The sequence below is a fragment of the Rhinopithecus bieti genome, unplaced genomic scaffold (assembly GCF_001698545.2).
Source record: "Rhinopithecus bieti isolate Rb0 unplaced genomic scaffold, ASM169854v2 scaffold_44040, whole genome shotgun sequence".
In the NCBI taxonomy this organism is placed as follows: domain Eukaryota; kingdom Metazoa; phylum Chordata; class Mammalia; order Primates; family Cercopithecidae; genus Rhinopithecus; species Rhinopithecus bieti.
In genome coordinates this window covers 140,319-162,871 of record NW_016819009.1, presented here as the reverse complement: position 1 = coordinate 162,871, position 22,553 = coordinate 140,319, and positions in this window count along the sequence as shown.

Genomic DNA, 22,553 nt, shown 5'->3' with positions numbered 1-22,553 from the left:
GGTTTCACCATATTGGGTAGGATGGGCTTGATCTCCTGACCTCGTGATCCGCCCACCTCAGCCTCACAAAGTGCTGTGATTACAGGCGTGAGTCACCGTGCCCAGCCAGCATTTGATCTTTTGTATATTTATTTTAATTAGGAGAATACTGCCAAAATTCATCTCTACTTATATAAACTTTTCATACAAAAAGACCAAAAATTTTATTTGAAAAGTCTTGATAGAAATATATCATTTTTATTACATTTATATCCAAGTGCTATAGATTGATCTATGCCCTGCAAAATGATACATTGAAGTCAGGACTCACTGTAACCGAGAACATGACCTTGATTAAAAATTGTGTAATTATAGGTATAGCTAGTTAAGATGAAGTCATTTTGAACTAGGTTAGACCTTTAAATTAGTATATCTGATGTTTCTATAAGAGAGGAGAAAGTCCAGTGAAAAGCCAGATACAAGAGAGATATGAGGGCACACAGGGAGAAAATAGTTATATAACAATTGTGGCAGAGGTTGGAACATTGCTGCCATAGCCAAGGAATGCGTGAGGATCGCAGAAGCTGGATAAGATAAAAAAGAATCTTCCTTTACAGGTTTTTCAGGGAAAAAACTTGGTTCTTCTAGAATCAAGACTTTTAACATCTAGAACTGTAGAGAACTAATCTCGGTAGTTTTAGTCCATCCAGTTTATAGTACTTTGTTCTGGAAGCCCAAGGAAAATAATACACTAGGAATAGGGAGATAGCTTTTATTCAAGTGATTTTTTTCATTCTTTCTTATTTTTTGTAGTTAATTTTTTAAAATTTGTGTCAGCATATTAAATACTTAACATTTTAAATTTTAATTTTTATTACTGTACATTGTTTTCATAATCATCATTCTAATTTTATGCTTCAAAATTTTATCAATGAGATATATTTGGATCATATGTTAGAACATATTATCATTCATCTATGACACAACAGAATGTGAAGTCAAGAGAAAATTCGATGTTACAATTGAAAAAAAATCGTCATTTTCCAGTTCTAAATTCAATAGAAAAATTGTGTTTTCTGTTATAAAAGATTCTCCAATTTACTCTCTTAGAAACTTTATTTTCCCCTTTTAAGCTATGTCCTGCAATTTTCCTTTGAATCATCACGAAGCACATAATGTAATAGTGATTTGTTCTTTGTCACTTTAAAAGAATGTGTTTGTGTTAAATGAGTTTTATTGGCAGTGATAGATGGGAGGGTTTTGATCAGTAAAATATCGTTGAGAAGCAACATTTTCTGAACCATTTTTTATTTTTTGTAGAAAACATTACTCTTTAACACTGGCCTAATTCAATACATGTTGAATGAAAGCATGCAACAATTAATTAACAGATTAATTAACTGATTGGTTAACATGTGAAAGGGAATAGGAAGGGAAATGAATCAAGGACAAGGCTGGTTTAGGGGTTTAGAATGATAGGAAAGAGGATGAATATTGTGAAAGCCTTGAGGAGACCATTTTAATTATAGAGACTATATTGAGGATAAGAATGATTACACAAATTCAAGTATTAAGAGAAAGTTGACATCATCTGGACATGAATAAAAAATGATTTAAAACTATAAGCAGCATGTTTAATTTATTAAGCCTTACTGGGTACAAATGTTATATTGCATTTCCATTGGCCTTAGAAAAACAATTGTAAGATAATGCCTCCAAATCAGTTATGATTTCAAGAATAACATGGCCAACTGAAAAAATAAGCAAATGAAGGAAGTAATATAATCCCTGCAATACTGCACAGTGAAATAGAAAAGGTGAACTGTCTGCCAGAGTCAAATTGGGGAACTAAAATAACAGAGGAATGTTCTACAGAAAAGGCACAGGATTTGGTAAAAGATTGTTTAAGGACTGTTTTAAGCCATGGGCTGTCTATCTCCAGAATCCTGGTAATAGCAGATACTTGACTATAGAATGTAAACAGTTTACTGTTTGGAGAGTGAGAAGAGCAAATGATTGTAGCTCTTCGGGAAGAAAGAGACAGGGGAAGCAAGCAATCATATCTATTTATATTCCTAGGCAGTCTTGCTGTTTCTGAAATACTGAAAAAAAATGTAGAAAGGGTACAATATGTTCATAAAATATATCTTTATTAATTATATCATCACAAAAGAGAAAGTAGTGGTGCCTCTTTTACCCCAATCATGAAAAAACAAAACAAAAAACAAGAATGTCTGTTGCAAGGGCACCATCTGCTGGAAGATCAGTAAACAAACATAAACCGGCTCAGAGGACAGTGATCTGTTCACAAAATTATAATGTCAGTGTCCTCCATCTAATCGAAACTGCAGCCTATTAAAATATATATGTAAATGTTTAATGATCCTCTGAGGAGGAAATAATAACAAGACAGCTCATTGCATGATGAAAAAGTATAATAAAATCTATGAAGTAATTAAATTGAGTCTCTTGTTAGGTACTTAAGTTGCACTTTGCTTTCTGAAGAATATTTTTACACAAAAATAAACATACATACATACTAATACTACCGATTATAATATCGTATCTAATTGTATCTCAACAAATATGTTTGACAGTCTATACAAACTTTGGTAATTAAATTTCTATTTTGTGGTACAAAATGGGATGTATATTCTTTCATAACAGATTTTATGCATATTTTCTTTGATTATATATATACACATATAGAGAGATAGAAGAGCAATTTTTATAAAACAAATGTAATCAGACACGGGATTATATTTCTAGATTTTCATAATTTTATCTCATAAGGTTTTGCAAACTCTCATTTTTTATTTCTTTCACAGCCTTGCTGACACCCATATATCTACATTTTGTTTCCTCCTTATATCAAGAATTGAACTATTCAAGGATAGTTTTTTCCATAATATTGGCTTTTTAGTGTTTAGTTATGCTTCTCCCACTTGTATTTAAAATAATGGTTCCACTTCCTGTTTTCAACCCTCTGAAATCTTCACTTTTTATTTCCAGGTCTGGGTAGTCTTACCTCCCATGCAAGCCCCTATGTGTTCCTCGTAACACACTGTCTTTCATCTACCACACACTTTACATTCTGACCTACAAAAAAGGAAATAAATCTTTCATCAGAATTTTCCTTGAGTATAAGAAATATTGTATTCATTTATTTGTTTAATTTATTTGTTTTTGAGACAGGATTTTGCTCTGTTGTCCAGGCTGTGCAATCCGGGTTGTGCAGTGGCATAATCACAGTTCACTGCAGCCTCAGCACAGCTCATTGCAGCCTCGGCCTCATGGGATCAAACGATCCTCCACCTCAGCCTCCCAAGTGGCTGGGACCAAATGCATGTGCCACATGCTCAGATAATTATTTATTTATTTATTTATTTTTTAGAGACAAAAATCTCCCTATGTTGCCCAGGCTGCTTTTGAATTGCTGAGCTCAAGGAATCCTCCTGCCTCAGCCTCCTAAATTGCTGGGATTACAAGTGTGAGCCACCACAACCAGCCATTTTGTGTTTAGAACAAATATTCAGTAAGTTCAGTATTTTGGAGGTGAAGACACAGAGAATACGCACCACTAAACATTATTAAAAATGTGCTTTCTAAAACAAGTGGACACTGTTGTTTATATGATTATTTGCTTTTGCTGACCAACGATATGAACCTTTGCATATACACTATAAGAAACAAGAGCAGAGTTAAACTTATTTTTAAAAATTATTTATTTGTAGAGATAGGATCTCATTCTGTTGCCCAGGTTGGAGTGCAGTGGCATAATCACAGCTCACTGCAGCTTCAAATGCCGGGGCTCAAGCAGTCCTCCCACCCCAGCCTCCCAAGTGGATGTGACGACAGGCGTGTGCCACAATGCCCACTTGAGTTCAACTTATTTTTAAGGTACAGCAGAGCAAAGCCTGTCCTAGACACTATATGACCATGAAAGGATTTTGGAAAAGATAAATACCTACTACTCATTTTGGAATTTATCTGCTGTAGAGAGGGCTATATTTTTAAAAAAAAAAAAAAAAAAAAAAACCTCCTTGTCTTTGCTATGTAATCTTATGATGAAAAGTCTAAATTGCTCAGTAAACATTTTATATGATGATATTATATGGAAGACTCAAAAAAGTGCTATTTCTGCACCAAGGTTAGTATAGGTCATAAAGACAGAAAATAATATGTCCTAACAGGCCTTGTTCTGTTTGCTAAAGAGCAAACACTTGGCAAGTTCGCAATATAAAGAGAGAGTCTCAAAGACCACATTCCCTAACCTACATCAAAGGGTTTAATTTTATTTAATCCTCTTATCTGAATACAGCCTTTTCTGAAGTTGATGAATTAATTGGTTTTACTTCATGAAAATAGAATTGTGTAACCAACGCCTTGTTGGAAATGTAAAAATTTGCTTATCATCCACACACACACATACAAGAACACACATTTTATGCTTAATTATTAATTTTCATTATTTTAAAAAATGTTCAGTTTTTGTTCCACTAAAGACTGACATGCCTCACCCATTGGTACAATTCAATCATTCATTCATTTAAAAAAATATTGAGCATTGCCAGCTCAGTAAACACTGAGTTGACTTGATTATACCACATGAGCATTAATTCAAACACAAATTCTAAAAAAAATTGCTGATAAATATAATTATAATTAATTCCAGAAAAGGAAATAATAAAAGATTCTCTGAGAGTAGAAAGTCACACAAAACTTATGGATGGGGTGAGTAGGTTCTTCCTAAACTTCATCTTAAAGAAGAGAAACTTGAAGGGAGGCTAAAAGATTGATGTGGAAGATCATTTGCAAAAAAGGCTGCAATGACTCCTCTAATCCCTTGGTATATATCTTTTTTGTGCTATGACATTGCCACTACTTCTATTGATGAGTGGGGTTGATTTCCAAATTTTCCAAGTCCGGATTGGCATATGACTTGCTTTTGCCAATGGGGCAATAACAAAAATGGCCACAAGCAGAGATTTGAAAAGTGCTTACAGGAGAAATGCCAGATGCTTATAAAACCATCTCATGAAAACTCACTCACTATCATGAGAACAGCGTGTGGAAAAAAGCTCCCAGGATCCAGGCACCTCCCTCCCTTGACACGTGGGGATTACAATTCAAAATGAGATTTGGGTGGGGTCACAGAGCCAAACCATACCACCCAGATATGTAAGTGAGTTAGTGGGAGACCATTCAGGCCCAGCCAAGACAATGCAAAACAAAAGAACCTCTTAGCCCCTCCACAGAATCACAGAAACATGAGAAATAATAGTTTGTAGTTTTGTACTACTATGTTTGGGGCCATTTATTTAATAGTAACAGCTAACTGAAAAAATTGTGCAGAAGCAAGAAAAACAACACTAAATATTCTGAGCTGAAGGACTAGAATGCAGCAACTCTGAAGTCTAACTGGCGGTTTTCAATAACGTAAAAGTGCTGCATATAGCAAGGGGGAGAGGATTCACTATTTGATAAATGGTGCTGAGAGACCTGGCTAGCCATATGCAGAAAATTGAAATTGGACCCCTTCCTTACACTTTATATAAAAATTAACTCAAGATCAATTAACTCAAGACTTAAATGTAAAACCCAAAACTATAAAAACCCTAGAAGAAAATCTAGGCAATATCATTTAGGACATAGGCACAGGCAAAGATTTCATGATGAAACTAGGACCAATAAGGTTTGAGAGTTAAACAGAATTCTAAGTAATATTACTCCCAACTAGCCATTTATATATAAAAAAATAAGCTTATAGAAACTGGAATGAGAAATTTTTGCAGTCTTAAATTGGGATGTGATAAGATTTGTCAGCTTTGCAGAGTCAATTGACATGGAGAGGTCAAGATTAAAATGAAGGACAAAGGATGCTCTTGTTTCCATACAGGTGAAGCATAATTGCAGTTTGAAGGATGATAGCAGTGGCGTGAGTGTATATACACTTTAAATCTCTTTCTTTCTTTCCCTTTGCTGAAAATATGAATATTTTTAAACAATCTTCAGGGTTGAAGAACATAACTAATCTGTTGTCACTGAAATACTATGGTATTTTCTATTGAACTAATGGTGTTAAATTTTAGAATGATAACATTCTGCTTTATTCCAGAAGTTATAGAGTTGTTTGCAAGTAACCTGACAGTTTTGAATTATTTTACTTTAATGTACCTATTTGTCAAAACTCTCCCCTATAATAGATCTGCTTCCCTCTGCACAAGGTGTGAAATTGATCAGTATCTACAGAAAAATAACAAATGTAGGAAGCTAGATATGAAAGCAATATCTCCTTAATCATAACGTATTAAGTGCTTTTATTAGCATGCATGAGGTTAGGTAATATAAAAATACATCCTTACCTTGACTTGGAATATAATTAAAATGATGAATATTTGATTCTTCTTTATGAGTCATAGTACTTAAAGAAAACAAATTAAAGCTAATTTCATCAAAATATTATTTTAAAATAAATTCATATTGATATTTTGAGGTGCATAAAATTATTTAATTAATGATTCACTAAAGAAAGAATATAAATTGAGCATATATTAAAGTCTTCTTAAAATACATTTTCCAAGAAAACTAAAAAAAAAAATCCTCTCAAATTAGCTTGAAATATCAATTCTCTCTATATATATATCTATAAATATAACTTGAATTGAATTGAATTGAATTGAAATTGGACCCCTTCATTACACTTTACATAAAAATTAACTCAAGATCAATTAAAGACTTAAATGTAAAACCCAAAACTATAAAAACCCTGGAAGAAAATCTAGGCAATACCATTCAGGACATAGGCCTGATATATCTACATATATATATAGATAGAAATATATATACAGATCTATATAGATATATAGATATACAGATATATATAGACATATCTATATATATAGATATATCAGTTCTCTCTATATAGAGATATATCTCTATATATATTTGTATAAATTTATATATAACTAGATATATATCTATTATATATGCATATACAATTATTTTCTGGCCGGGCGCGGTGGCTCAAGCCTGTAATCCCAGCACTTTGGGAGGCCGAGACGGGCGGATCACGAGGTAGGGGAGATTGAGACATCCTGGCTAATACGGTGAAAACCGCTGTCTCTACTTAAAAATACAAAAAACTAGCCGGGGACAGGCAGGCGCCTGTAGTCCCAGCTCCTCGGGAGGAGAGGCAGGAGAAATGGCCGTAACCCGGGAGGGCAGAAGCTTGCAAGTGAGGCTTGAAGATCCGGCCAACTGCACTCCAGCCTGGGTGGCAGAAGCAAGTCTCCGTCTCAAAAAAAAAAAAAAAAAAAAAAAAAAAAAAAAAAAAAAAAAAATTATTTTCTGAAACTCTCTATATAAATCTCTATTTTCTGAATTTCCATTTGCTGGCAACACATTTAAAATAAAATCAACTTTGAGAAACTTCATGTTGTAATCAATAATAATAAAAAGAGAGTATTATAAAAATAATAGCATAATGAATTTAAAACAAATCAGAAAATATTACAAATATATGTAAATGTAATTTCATACCAAATGCATAAGTATAACATATCATATAAATACATGAGCAAGGGGCTTTTCAGATAAATATTAGAATAAAGAAAATGAAACTTGGAAAGTTAAATGAGAAGCTGAAAGAAGAGTCATAAAGCAAGACAGAACAAATCCTCACAGGAAAATAGAAGACAAGTAAAGAACTGACTCAACCTCAGAGCCTATTCTGAACTACTAGAACCTTTTGGCAGAAGGCCAGACTCACAGGCCAGATGGCAGGCAATGCTGGCACTGATGGAGAGAGCTGGAGAGCAAAGGTGCCATCAGAAAATGGCTGACTCAAGACTTAGATGACTTTTCTCAGAAAGGAAAACAAAGTTACAGGTGAATGATCATGGCATAAGTGAAATACTAAGGAAACTGCCAGAACCAATTGAGGAACTTACAGGAAGAAGCTGGAACATAGAGCAAGAATGCAGCAAGAGTTTGGCAGAGATTGACTCCGGAGGAAGCTGGAGTCTCATGGAAAAGATAAGTGGAGGTATTTCTTTGCTCCCCTCACCCCAGAGCAGACTGCTGATCGCCAGACTGTCAAGAGCCCCTCTGCCCTTGTGAGTCCAGGCACCACTGTTGGCAGCTATTTGGGAACTTGAAGGCAAAGCATTGAATAGCCAGCTCCCACAAAGTTCTCTCGATCTCTCCTCCAAACCAAACTGAGGCAGTGGGAACCATGCTGGTTGTGCATCCATTGTGGGCCACTATCTTGCTCAGGGAATCTCAGCCCTTGTATCTGTGTATCACTAGACCTCCTTCAAACATTCCCCAGAACCCACTCATACCATGGCAACCATGGGAGAGCAGTGGCACCCAGGGAGTGTGGGATTCCCAGAGCTCTAGCCCTCAGCATGAGCTGTCCCTAGGGGAAAAAGCCATGCAGCACACCATAGCACCCCTTGGTCTTGTCTCTGCCCAAGAGCACTCCACTTATGAGCAGGTGACTGTGGTGGCCCCAGTGAAGATGCAGGCACAATGCTGGGCTCTGAAGGGGATGAGTGGGGTTCTTCCCAAGCAGACAGGCAGTGCCAGTGGCAGGAAACAAATGTGGAGACAGAGTCTTCTCCTGTCGCTGCATCCACTGCTACAAATGCAGCCATGGCAGTTTCCACAAGGGGGTTTTTCATGGGTGCACTTAGAAGCAGTGTTTACAGATCTGTTGGGGTCAGCTGTACCCCCACTGAAGGTGTGCTGGCCTAAGCTTCCATGAGGGGGCAGGCCCATGAACCCCTCCCTATGTGGAGTAGTAGTATTCCTAGAGCAGAGCCTGCTGTCTGCGCTGGCCTGAGGGAACAGGTTTCTAACCTGAGGCCGTTTCATCAACAGCCACAGGACAGATGTTTTCTGTGGATAGACTGTGTCTATCTTAACTGAAAGTCACAAGTTCTGGAACAGGGGTGTAATAGGGAAGCTAATAGCCTTCCTGCCTGCCCAGGACATGTAGTTGATGTAGCCTTCTCCCACCACCATGGAGAACTTGATACATCTTACTGTGAGCTCCCACCACCACCCCTGTCAGGGTGGGTGCCACCTACTGGTCTGGAGATCAGAATGTACAACTAAGTAAAAAGCTTGCTGACAGAACAGCATAGTGCTAGGGAATGAGATAAACGTTTTGAGATCTCTGCACTCTTAGTCTCACAGAAAAAGAGTGAACCTACTCATACACCCTATACATTGCTGCTACAATCAGCATTTGAGAAAGCTATTGCACAGAAGCCATCTATAATGAAGGAACTCATACAGACTCACAGCCCCCTGAAAGGATCTAGAATCAAAGCCAAGCAGTAATACACAACATACATTACAGTCACGCCCTGAAAAGGAAAAATATATATATATAGTCCTATTGAAATGAGAGTAAAATCAAAAATAAGAAGTGACAGCTTCTCCAGATGAGAAGGAATCAACACAAGAACTATATCAACACTCACATACACACACACAAAAAAAGTGTTTTGACATCCTACAGGATCACACTAGCTCCTTAACAATGGACCCTAACCAAAGTGAAAATTCTGAAATGACAGGTAAATAATTCAAAATACAGATTGTAAGGAAATTCAACGAGATCCAAGAGAAAGTTGAAAACAAACAAACAAAACAAAACAAAAAATCTTATAATATGAACACAGTATTTACTAAATAAATAGATATTTTTTTAAAGAAACACAACTTCTGGGAATGAAAATTCATTGAGTAAATTAATAAAAGTAGTTGCAAACTTTAACAATACACTAGACCAAAAGAAGAAAGAATACCAGAGCTTGAAGACTGATCCTTTTCTATATATATATGTTTATATTCATATTTATATGTATATAAAGAATAAGAAATGAACACAAACTTGAAGAGGTATAGAATTGTGTAAAGTGACCAAACCTGAAAGTTGTAATCACTTCTAAGGGGGAAAAAGAAAAATTAAAGAGCTTTGAAAATGTATTCGATGGAACAATTCAGGAAAATATCCCAGGTCTAGACAGAGAATTAGACAGAGAGAGAAAAGCAGCACAGCGAATGCCTGACAAATACTCTGCAAGAGAAAACTCAGCAAGGCACATAGTCAGACTATCCAAAGTAAACAGAAAGTAAAAAAAAAAAAAAAAAAAAAAAAAAAAAAAAAAAAAAAAAAAAAATCTTTAAGCAGCAAAAGGGAACCATCTAATTACTTATAAAGGAAATCTCCTTAGACTAAATGTGGACTTCTCAGCAGAAACCTTACAAGCTGTTAGAAAATGAGGGCCTATTTTCAGCCTACTTAAAGAAAAAATAAATGCCAACTAAGAATTTTATGTCTTGCCAAACTAAGCCTAATAAATAAAGGAGAAATAAAGTATCTCTCAGACAAGCAAAAACTAAGGGAATTCACCACCAAGAAATGATCAAAGGAGTTCTAAACATGAAAATGAAAGGAAGATACTTGCCATCATAAAAGCACATGAAAGCACAAAGCTCCCATAAATTAATTACACAATTAAGACTGCAAAGCAACAGGTAACAATTGACATTATGACAGAAACAAAACTTCACATATCAATATTGAACATAAATAGCCTAAGTAGTCCACTTAAATGATATAAATTGCCAAATTGGATTTAAAAAACAAGATCCAACATTTTGTGGCCTACAAGAAACTTTACTAATCAGTAAAGATTTTCAAAGACTTAAAATAAAGTGGTAGAAAAAGATATACCACACAATTTTTTTAAAAAGCAGGATTAGCTATACATATATTAGATAAAACATTCATTAAATCACCAGTGAAAAAAGACAAAGAAGGTCGCTATAAAATGATAAAGGGTTCAATTCAAGAAGATATAATAACCATAAGTATATATGTAACTAACACTAGTACACAAAGATTCATAAAATAATACTACTACACCGAAGAAAAGAGACAGAGATAATATTGAGGAACTTCAACACCCCACTGGCAGTACTAGAAAGATCATCAACGCCGAAAATCAACAAAGAAACCCTGGATTTAAATTGGACTCTAAAATAAATGGACCTAAGAGGCATTTACGTCATAGAATGTATGTTCTGTGATTGTTTTTCTACCCAGCAACCATAGAATATACATTTTTCTCATCTATGCATGGAGCATTTTTTGAAATAGACCATATTCTTGGTGATAAAGCATGCCTCTTTATATTTAAAACAATTGAAATCATATCAAGTATCTTCTCTAACCACAGTGGTATAAAATTAGAAATTAATACCCCGAGGAACTCTCAAACAAATATATGGAAATCAAAAAACTTACTCTTGAATGATCTCTGGGTAAATAACAAAATTAAGGCAGAAATAATTTTTTTAAAAAAGGCAAATGAGAATAGAGCAAAACATAAAAAAAACCTCTGGGATACAGCAAAAGTAATGTTAATAGAAAAGTTTGTAATATTAAATGCCTATATCAGAGAGCTAGAAAAAGCTATAATTAACAACCTAATGTTGCACCACAAGGAACTGGAAAACAAGAATAAACCAAACCATTAAAACAAAAAACTTATGACCAAGTCAATAAATGCAGAAAAAGCATTTAAAAAATCCATCATGCTTTCATTACCAAAACTGTCAACAAATTAAGCATCAAGGAACATCCCTCAAAATAATAAGAGCCATATAAAACAAACCCACAGCCAACATTATCCTGAATGGGGAAAAGTTGAAAGCATTTCTCCTAAGAACTTGAACAGGACAAGAATGCCCACTCTTACCCCTCCTATGCAACACAGTACTGGAAGTCCTAGCCAGAGTAATCAAGCAGGAAAAATAAGTAAAAGGCATCCAAATTGGAAAAGAGGAAGTCAAACTAAATCTGCTCATTGATGATGCGATCTTGTGCCTAGAAAACCCTAAAGACTCTTCCAAAAGACCCTTAGACTTGATAACTTATTTAAGTAAAGTTTCAGGTTATAAAATCAATGTAAAAAAATAATAGCATTTCTATATACCAATAATATTCAAGCTGAAAACCAAATCAAGAACTCAATCCTATTTACAACAGCCACAGAAAATAAAATACTTATGAATACATTTAACCAAGAACATGAAAAATCTCTACAAGGATAACTGCAAAACATGATTAAGAAATCATAGATGACACAAACAAATCATAGATGGATACACTAGAAAAACATTCCATGCTCTTGAATTGGAAAATCAATAACAATGACAATATTACCCAAAGCAATATAGAAATTTAACACAATTCCTTTAAAATTATTGTCATTTTTCACAGAATTAGAAATAAGAAACTTAAAATTTACACTAGTTTTTTTTTTTTTTTTTAAAGCCCCTGTAGCCAAAGCAATCTTAAGCAAAAAGAACAAAGTCAGAGGCATTACATTACCTGACTTCAAATTATACTACAAGGCAATGGTAACCAAAACAGCATGTTACTGTTACAAAAATAGACAGATTAATCAAAGGAACTGAATGCAAAACCCAGGTATAAAGCCATATTCTTATAAGCAATTGACCTTTGACAAAGTCAACAAAAATATACAATAGAGAAATGTTATTTTATTCAGTAAAGATGTTGAAAAAACTGGACAACTACACACAAAAAAATGAGTCTGGACCCATATCTTCCACCATATACAAAAATTAACCAAAGGTACATTAGAGACTTAAATGTAAGACCTGAAACTACAAAAATACTAAAAGCAAGTCTAGGAAAAACTTATCTGGATACTGGCCTCAGAAAAGAATTTATGACTAAAATCTTGAAACCAAATGCAACAAAAGCTAAAATAGACAAATAGGACTTAATTAAACTAAAAAGCTTTTGCACAACAAAAGAAATAACCAATAAACTGATAATTTACAGAATGAGAGAAAATACTTGCAATCTATTCATCTAATAAAGGACTAGTATCTCAAATGTACAAGGAATTCAACTTAATTACAATGTAAGAAGCCAAAATAACCCTATTAAAAAGTGGGCAGCTGGGCGTGGTGGCTCATGCGTGTAAATCCAGAACTTTGGGAGGCTGAGGTGGGTGGATCACCTGAGGTCAGGAGTTCGAGACCAGCCTGGCCAACAGGGTGAAACCTCATCTCTACTGAAAATACAAAAATTAGCCTGGCATGGTGGCGGGTGCCTGTAATTCCAGCTACTCGGGAGGCAGAGGCAGGAGAATCTCTTGAACCTGGGAGGCAGAGGTTGTGGAGAGCCAAGATTGCACCATTGCACTCCAGCCTGAGTGACAGAGTGAGACTCCATTAAAAAAAAAAAAAAAAAAAAAAAAAAAAAAAAAAAGTGGGCCAAGGACATGAACAGATATTTCTCAAGGAAGACATACATATGGCCAATAATCATAAGAGAAAATGCTCAACATCACTAATAATTAGAGAAATGCAAATTACAACCTAAAGTAGATAACATCTCACACGAGTCAGAATGGCTACTATTAAAAACACAAAAAACAATAGATGTTGGGGGAGGATGTAGAGAAAAGAGAACAACTATACACTCTTAGTGGAAATGTAAATTAGTATAACATCTATGAAAAAATGTATGGAGATTTCTCAAAGAACTTAAAATAGGACTACTATTCGATCTGACAGCCTCACTACTGTGTATGTATCCAGAGGAAAATAAATCATTATATCAAAAAGCCACCTGCACTGGTATGTTTATTGCAGCAGTATTCATAAGAGCAAAATCATGCAATCAACCTAAGTGTTCACCAACAGATGATTTGATAAGGAAAATGTGGTATATATACACCACAGAATACTATGCAACCATAAAAAGTAATGAAATAGTCTTTTTTGCAGCAACATGGATGAGGCTGGAGGCCATTATCCTAAGTAAAATGACTCATAAAAAAGGGAAAATCAAATGCTTCATGTTCTCACTTGTATGTGAGTTAAACAATGGGTACACACCAACATACAGAGGGGAGTAATAGACACTGGGGACAACAAACTATGTGAGGATATAAGGATGATGAGGGTTGAAAAATTATCTATTGGGTACAATGTTTACTATTCAGAAAGTAGGTACACTAGAAGCCCAAATCTCACCACTACACAATATGTCCATTTAACAAACATGCACATGTATCCCCTGACTCTTGAAACATATTAATAAATAATAAATTAATAAATAAGTTCATTGACTATCAAATATTTCACTCCATTTGTCAATCTCTAAAATAAGAAAAAAGGTAGCCATTAAAAACTTATTGGATACTTTTGTTTCTGTTCCAATGCATAAAAAGCTTGAAAGTTATCACTTTTGATCTCAAAACAAAACAGCAACAACTAAACCTAAATAAACTAAAAATCATTGACTTTTCCTAGGTCGATCAGAAAGTTGAGGTCACAGAGGGAAGTCCACTCTGAAAAATTGATAGACAGGCAAATACATATAATCACAGCTGAGATCAGTTTATCCTGAGCAGAAGACACTGGAGACAGTACCTGGTAGAAACACTGAAATTTAAACTGTACTGATGAATTGCTGGAGACTGTGGACTGCTTTAGAGTTAAAAGCTTCCGGGGTCCCAGTCTTCAGGGAATCCCCACATTTTCATGAGTTTTACCTTCAGGAGCTTCACAAGATTCTTGTGGTTTGAAGCAGAAAAATTCCCTTGTGATTCAAGCAGGGGAAGCACGAAAGTAAGTCATCATTTAAAAATATAACAAGATCTTTCTCCAACAAAATCCTGCCCCTAAGAGAAACTACCTTACCAGAGCCTTATTTGACCTAGAAAATGTGCAATTAGACAACTCTAGCCCCCTCCAGCCCTCCAGCCGTCCTTCCAAATATTAATAAGCTAAGAAATGCATCAGAATGCGCAGGGACAACCCCACTAAGCAAAAATAAGAAGAAGATTTAATTACAAGATCACAAGTTTTAAAGTATTTCTCCTCTCTCTGAAAGGAAAATAAATCTCAGGACCACAGAATCACTAAGCGAAGGGGAAAAGTCAAGCTGGGAACTGCATTAGGCAAAGCTGCCTCTCCTTTTATTCCTAAATAAGATAGCTACAAAAATAAATAAATAAATAAAAGCTACATACCTCCCTCAAAATTCGCCTGCAAGGAAATTCTTTCTGGGCCTCAAGATCTTTACCATAAAAAAATTCTGTTGAATTTCACCCTAGTGGTGTAAATTGATAATTTATTGTCATAGGTGTGAGGCAAAGGACAGAACTCAGTCACCCCTCTGCTTACCTGAGACAAATACATATCTGATTGCTTCATCTGCCCTATTGTTTATGTAAAAATGCAGATTCACTGGCAGATTCCCTGAGTCAGAGTAGGGCATAAGCATCTATTCCTCCAGCCCCCGACCCTAGACGTGTAAATTGTGCCTTCAATGAAGACTGATCAAAGATGCAAAAGAATGCCATCTTTTGTCACTTCTCTGCCTGTGACCCAGAGATTGACAATTGGAGTGAAATATTTGATAGTCAATGAACTTATTTATTAATTTATTATTTATTAATATGTTTAGAGAGTCAGGGGATACATGTGCATGTTTGTTAAATGGACATATTGTGTAGAGGTGAGATTTGGGCTTCTAGTGTACCTATTTTCTGAATAGTAAACATTGTACTCAGAAGCTCCCTCTTTGAGTTGTCCTGCTTTTCTGGACCAAACCATTGTACATGTTATACATATTGATTGATGTATCATGTCTCCCTAAAATGTATAAACCAAGCTGTACTCTGACCACTTTGGGCATATGTCATCAGGACCTCCTGAGGCTGTGTCATTGTCATGTCCTTAACCCTGGGCAAAATAAACTTTCTAAATTGATTGAGACCTGTCTCAGATAAGTTTGGGTTCACACTTTGAACACTTGAATGCTATCACAACAGGGCTTCAAATAGTAGATTATAACAGAGGGTTTATAATGTAGAGACTATATTTGAGAAGCAGTTCTTTGCAATATTAAAATAAAAAATAATGAAACAGGAAAAACTTAATGCTTTGGCAGCTACCGCTGCAGCAAATATTAAATATAGTCCCATTCCGAGCCAGATCAGAATGAAACTTCAAATAAAACTATAGCCCTAATTACTTCAGTTTCTATTACCAGACCAATTTGTTTGTGGGTTTTTTAAATAATTTCAACTTTTATTTTAGATTCAAGGAGAATATGTGCAGGTTTGTAATATGGATGCAATGCTGAGATTTGTGATATCAATGATTCTGTCACCCATGTAGTGATCTAGGACCCAACAGTTTCTAGGTATGTTGAAAAACAAGAATAAAGTTTGGAGAAACAAAGCATACATCAGACCTGATTCAGATACAACAGTAATTTGAAATTACTAGATATGGGCTTTCAAATGAAAATTATTATTATGCTAGGGTCTCTAATAGAAAAAGTAAACAACACGTAAGCATATTTGGGTAATGTGAGCAGATAGATGGAAAATCTAAGATAAATCAAAAGAAAACATTAGAGATAAAAAACACTGATAGAAATAAAGAACACCTTTGGTGGGATCTTCGTTTGACCAGACATACTTGAAGAAGGAGTCAATGAGCCTGACAGTATAACGATTATCATTTTCAAAAAAAGAAGAAAAACATGATAATTGGAAAAAATGAAAGAGAATGGCAAAAAACTATAGGACAATCACCAAAAGTATGACATATGCATAATAGAAATAATCGTAGGAGAAGAAAGAGAAAGAAACGGAAGAAATACATGACGTAATAATGCCAGAAGAGTTTCCAAAATTAAAATTAATGACAGACACCAAACCACAGATCCAGGAAGCCCAGAAAACCCCAAGCAGGATAAATAACATCAAAAAAAGTAACAAAAATCTACATCTGTGAATGTCATACTCAAATTATAAAACACACTCAAACAGAAAATGTTGGCAGAAGCTTAGGATGGGAAGACCTTATTTATGGAGGAGCAAGGATGAACTTACATTGCCTTTCTGTTCCAAAATCAGGAAAGCAAGAAGAGAGTCAGTGAAATATTTAAAGTGTTGATTGAAAACAAAACAAAAAACAAAAAAATGACCAATCTAAAATTCCACTTCCAGTGAAATTCTCCTTAACTGTGAAAACTATTAAGGCTTACTTAGACAAATTAAAAAATATTTTTCCAAAATAGAATCTTTGTAAGAAATGTCAAATGACATAGGTCAGAAACTCCAGCGTACATGCAGGAAAGGGCATATGAGAAGGAAGAAATGAAGGTGATATGGTTTGGCTTTACATCCTCACCCCAATTTCATGTGGAATTTTAATTCCCCCATGTCAAGGGTAGGACCTGGTGGGAGGTGACTTTATTATAAGGGCAGATTTCTCCCATGCTGTTCTCATGACAGTGTGTGAGCTCTCACAATATCTGATGGTTTAAAAGTGTGGCACTTCCTCATTCACCCACTCTCTCCTGCCGCTATGAGAAGAAATGCCTTGCCTCTAGTTTGCCTTCTGCCATGATTTTAAGTTTCCTGAGACCCGCAAGTCATGCTTTCTGTTAAGCCTGCAGAACTATGAGTCAATTAAACCTCTTTTCTTCATAAATTACCCAGTCTCAGGTAGTTATTTTTAGCAGTGTGAGAATGGACTAATATACAAGGCAAAATAAAATCATGCATTATTTTTAATCTTCATTGAACTAGTAAGTGGCTCTGTGTTCAAACAGATAACAGCAATAATATATTTGGTGATTGTAGCTTATAGATAAGTTAAGTGAGTGACAGCATTATTATGAAGGATAAGAGTGAAGAATTGGGACTATTCTATTTTAAAGTACCTGTGTTATCTATGAAGTGGTATAATGTTATTTGAAAGTTAAATTACAGAATTTTTAATTGTATGCTGCAAACTCTAGGGTAGCTACTAATATATATTTTAAGATATGTATAGTAAGTCCTTAATACCATCAATAAGTTCTTAGAAATAGTGACTTTGAGTAAAATGGAATACAACAGTTTCTGGAATAATATCATCTTATTCACTTTTTTTCTTATAACATTGATGAGAAAAAAATTGCTTCAATTAAAGTCACTGTTTCCAATAGCATATCAGTGATATTAAGTGAGGACTTAATATGCTAAGAGGAAGAGACCTTGAAATTGTATAAATTACTCAATTAAAACAGAGAAGACAGAAAAGAAAACATGTTTAAATGAAGAAGAAAAGGAACAAGTATTATGACTAGAAAAGTTATGGGCACTTAGATATTAATACAGCTAAACCAGTAATCACTTTACATGTGAATGATCAAAATATGCTAATTAAAACAGATTTCCAGAGATTTTTTTTTTTAAATCCAACTGTTTGTTGTTTTAGAAACCTACTGTAAATATCGAGATACAGGTTAAAAGTAAAGCCATGGTAAAGATTATATCATGCTAACACAAATCAACAGAAAGCTAGCATAGGTGTCTTAATTTCAGACAAAGCAGACTTCACAACAAGGAAAATTATCAGGAATGAAAAAGGGCATTACATAATTATTAAGAAATCAATTCTCCACAAAGATATAACAATTGTTAATGTATAGGTATCTAAGAACAAAGCATCAAAACATTTGAATCAAAAGTGATTGAAAGACAAGAAGAGACAGGCAAATGCATGATCACAGCTGAAAACTTTAACACCCCTCTATTAGTAATTAATAGATCCATTAAACACACATTAGCAAAAGTATAGTTGAACTGAACAACACCATCAATCAACTGGATGTAATTGACATTTATAGGACACTCCATCCCAAAACAGCAGAATTCACATTCTTCTTAAGCTCACATGGAACATTGCCCAAAATAGAGTACATTCTGGGTCATAAAATAAACTTTAACTAGTTTAAAAGAATAGAGCTTACATAGGGATTCGGGCCAAGGTGGCTGATTAGAAGCAGCTATGGTGTGTGGCTCTCACAGAGAGGAATGAAAGGGGCAAGTAAATATATCATCTTCAACTGAAACATCCAGGTACTCGCACTGGGACTAATCAAGGAAACAACTCGACCCATGAAGAACAAAGAAAAGCAAGACAGGTCAAAAGCTCATCCAGGAGCAACACAGAGCCAGGTGAACCTCCCCCACCCAGGGAAACAGTAAGTGAATGTGCAGCTCAGAGAAACCAAGCCTCTCCCACAGATGTTATCAACCCTCTGGTAAGGAGATTCCATCATGAACCCACTCCATCAGGGCCTTCGGTCTGACACACAGAGCTGCCTGGAGTCTTGGCAGAGTAGCCACTCAGGCATATGCAGAGACCCAGGAACTTAACATATTCCAGCGCCTGACTTCCAGGCAAAAGTGACTGCAACTCTGGCAAGGTGGAAGGTTGGAACTTTGTACGTACCCCTAGGAAGGGGGTTGAATCCAATGGACTGATCAGCGACAGTCTGCGAGCCCCACTTCCACAGTGCCTCATAGGATTTGAACCACTGGTGTGAAATTCCAGCCAAACACCAGGAACAGTGTCACTCTTACCTGGGACAGAGTTCCTGTGGGGAGGGGCAGGCCACCATCTTTGTTATGTGGATGACATTCCAACCTGTGGGCTTTGGAGAGTCCAAGCTGAAATGGGGCAGAAGGGATCCCCCACCACAGCTCTACCAAAATGTGGTCAAACTGCTTCCTTAAGCAGGTCCCCGATCCATTTCTCCTCACTGGGTGGGACCTCCCAACTGGAACCTCCAGAGGATTGAAAACTTCCTAGAACAGAGCTCCCAGAGGGAGAGGAATAGGCTCAAAATAAAGGGATGGGGGAAAAAAGGAATCCCCTCATAAACCAAAAACAAGTTCTGAAATTGAGGCACTAATACATAGCCTACCAACCAAACAAAGCCCAAATCCAGACAGATTCACACCTGAATTCTACCAGATGTAAAAAGAGCTGATGCTATTCCTGCTGAACTATTCCAAATTGAAAAGGAGGGACTCTTCCCTGACTCATTCTATGAGACCAGCATCGTCCTGATACCAAAACCTGGCAGAGACGCAACAAAAAAAAGAAAACTTCAGGTCAATATCCTTGATGAACATGGATGCAAAAATCCTCCACAAAATACTGGCAAACTGAATCCAGCAGCACATCAAAAAGCTTAGTCACCATGATCAAGTAAGCATCATCCCCAGGACGCAAGGTTGGTCAACATCTGCAAATCAATAAATGTGATTCATCACATAAACAAAACTAGAGGCAAAAACCACATCAATATTTCAATAGATGCAGGAAAAGCTTTCAATAAAATTCAACATCCATTCATGTTGAAAACTCTCAATAAACTAGATATTCAAGGAACATACCTCAAAATAATAAAAGCCATTTATGACAAACCCACAGCCAACATCATACTGAAGAGGCAAAAGCTGGAAACATTCCCCTTGAAAATCAACACAAGGCAAGAATACCCTCTCTCACCACTCCTGTTTAACATAGGACTGGAAGTCCTGGCCAAGACATTCAGGCAAGAGAAAAATAAAGGGCATTTAAATTGGGAGAGAGAAATCAAGTTATTGTTGTTTGCAGACAACATGATCCTATATCTAAAAACCCCACTTTCTCAGCCCAAAAGCTTCTTAAGCAGATAGACAACTTCAGCAAACAGGTTACAAAATTAATGTGCAAAAATTCTAGCATTCCTGTACACAAACAGCAGTCAAGCTAGAGGCAAATCATGAACAAACTCCAATTCACAATTGCCACAAAAATAATAAAATACCTGGGAGTACAGCTAACTAGTAAGGTAAAATATTTATAAGGGGAATTACAAACCATTGCTCACAGAAATCAGAGATGACAGAAATGGAAAAACATTGTGTGACCATGGATAGGAAGAATCAATATCATTAAACTGGCCATACTGCTCAAAGCAATTTATAAATTCAATGTTATTCTCATTAAACTACCATTGACATTCTTCACAGAGCTAGAAAAACACTATTTTAAAATTCATATGGAACCAAAACGAGTCTAAATAGTCAAGGCAATCCTAAGCAAAAAGAACAAAACTGGAGGCAGCATGCTACCTAACTTCAAACTGCAGGGTTACATTAACCAAAACAGCCTAGTATTGGTACAAGAACAGACACGTAGACCAATGGAACAGAATAGAGAACCCGCACACCTACAACCATCTGATCTTTGATAAACCTGACAAAAACAAGCAATGGGGAAAGCATTCTTCTCTAATAATGGCGCTGGAATAACTGGCTCTTCTATAAATGGTGCTAGAATAACTGGTTAGACATATGCAGGAAATTGAAACTGCCCCTCTTCCTTACACCTTATACAAAAATTAGCTCAAGATCAATTAAAGACTTGAATGTAAAGCCCTAAATTATCAAAACCCTGGAAGACAACCTAGGCAATACAATTCAGGACATGGGCACAGGAAAAGGTTTCATGACAAACACACCAAAAACAATTGCAACAAAAGCAGAAATTGATAAATGAGATCTGATTAAATAAGAGCTTCTGCACAGCAAAATAAACTATTAGCAATGTAAACAGAATGGGAGAAAATTTTTGCAAACTATGCATCTGAAAAAAAAATCTGATATCCAGTATCTAGGAGGAAATTAAACTAAAGTACAAGAAGAAAACAAACAAATTGTAAAGTGGGCAAAAGACATGAAAAGACACTTCTCAAAAGAAGACATACATTTGGCCAACAGGGATATGAAAAAAAGAGCTCAACATCACTGATTTTAGAGAAATGCAAATAAAAATCACAATTACATATCATCTCACACCAGTCAGACTGACTGCTATTAAAAACTCAAAAAATAACAGATGCTGGTAATGTTGTGGAGAAAAAAAAATGCTAATACACTGTTGGTGGGGGTGTAAATTAGTTCAGCTGTTGTAGAAGACAGTGTGGTAATTCCTCAAAGACATAAAAACAGAAATACCATTCGAGTCAGCAATCCCATTACTGGCTATATCCCCAAATAAATATAAATTGTTCTATTATTAAGTTGCATGCACATGTATGTACATTGCAGCACTATTCACAATAGCAAAGACATGGAATTAGCCTAAATGTTCATTAATGGTAGGCTGAATAGAGAAAAATGTGGTTCATATATACTATGGAATTCCATGCAGTCATAAAAAAGGAGTAAGATATTTGAAGGAATATGGGTAGAGCTAGAGGCCATTATCTTTAGCAAACTAATGCAGGAACAGAAAACCAAATACTGGAAGTTCTCACTTATAAGTGGTAGCTAAATGATGAGAACACATGGACACGATGGGGAACAAAACCCATTGGGGCATATTGGAGGGTGGAGAGTAGAAGGAGGGAGAAGATTAGGAAGAATAACTAATAGGTACTAAGCTTAATGCCTGGGTGATAAAATAATCTGCACAACAAACCTCCATGACATATGTTTACCTGTTTAACAAAACTGAACATATACCCATGAACTTAAAAGATTTTTAAAAATGAACTTACATAATATATGCCCTCAGACTACAATGCAATTAAACTAGAAATCAGTAACAGAAAGATAGCTGGGAAATACTAAATATTTGGAGATTAAATGACAGTTTTCTAA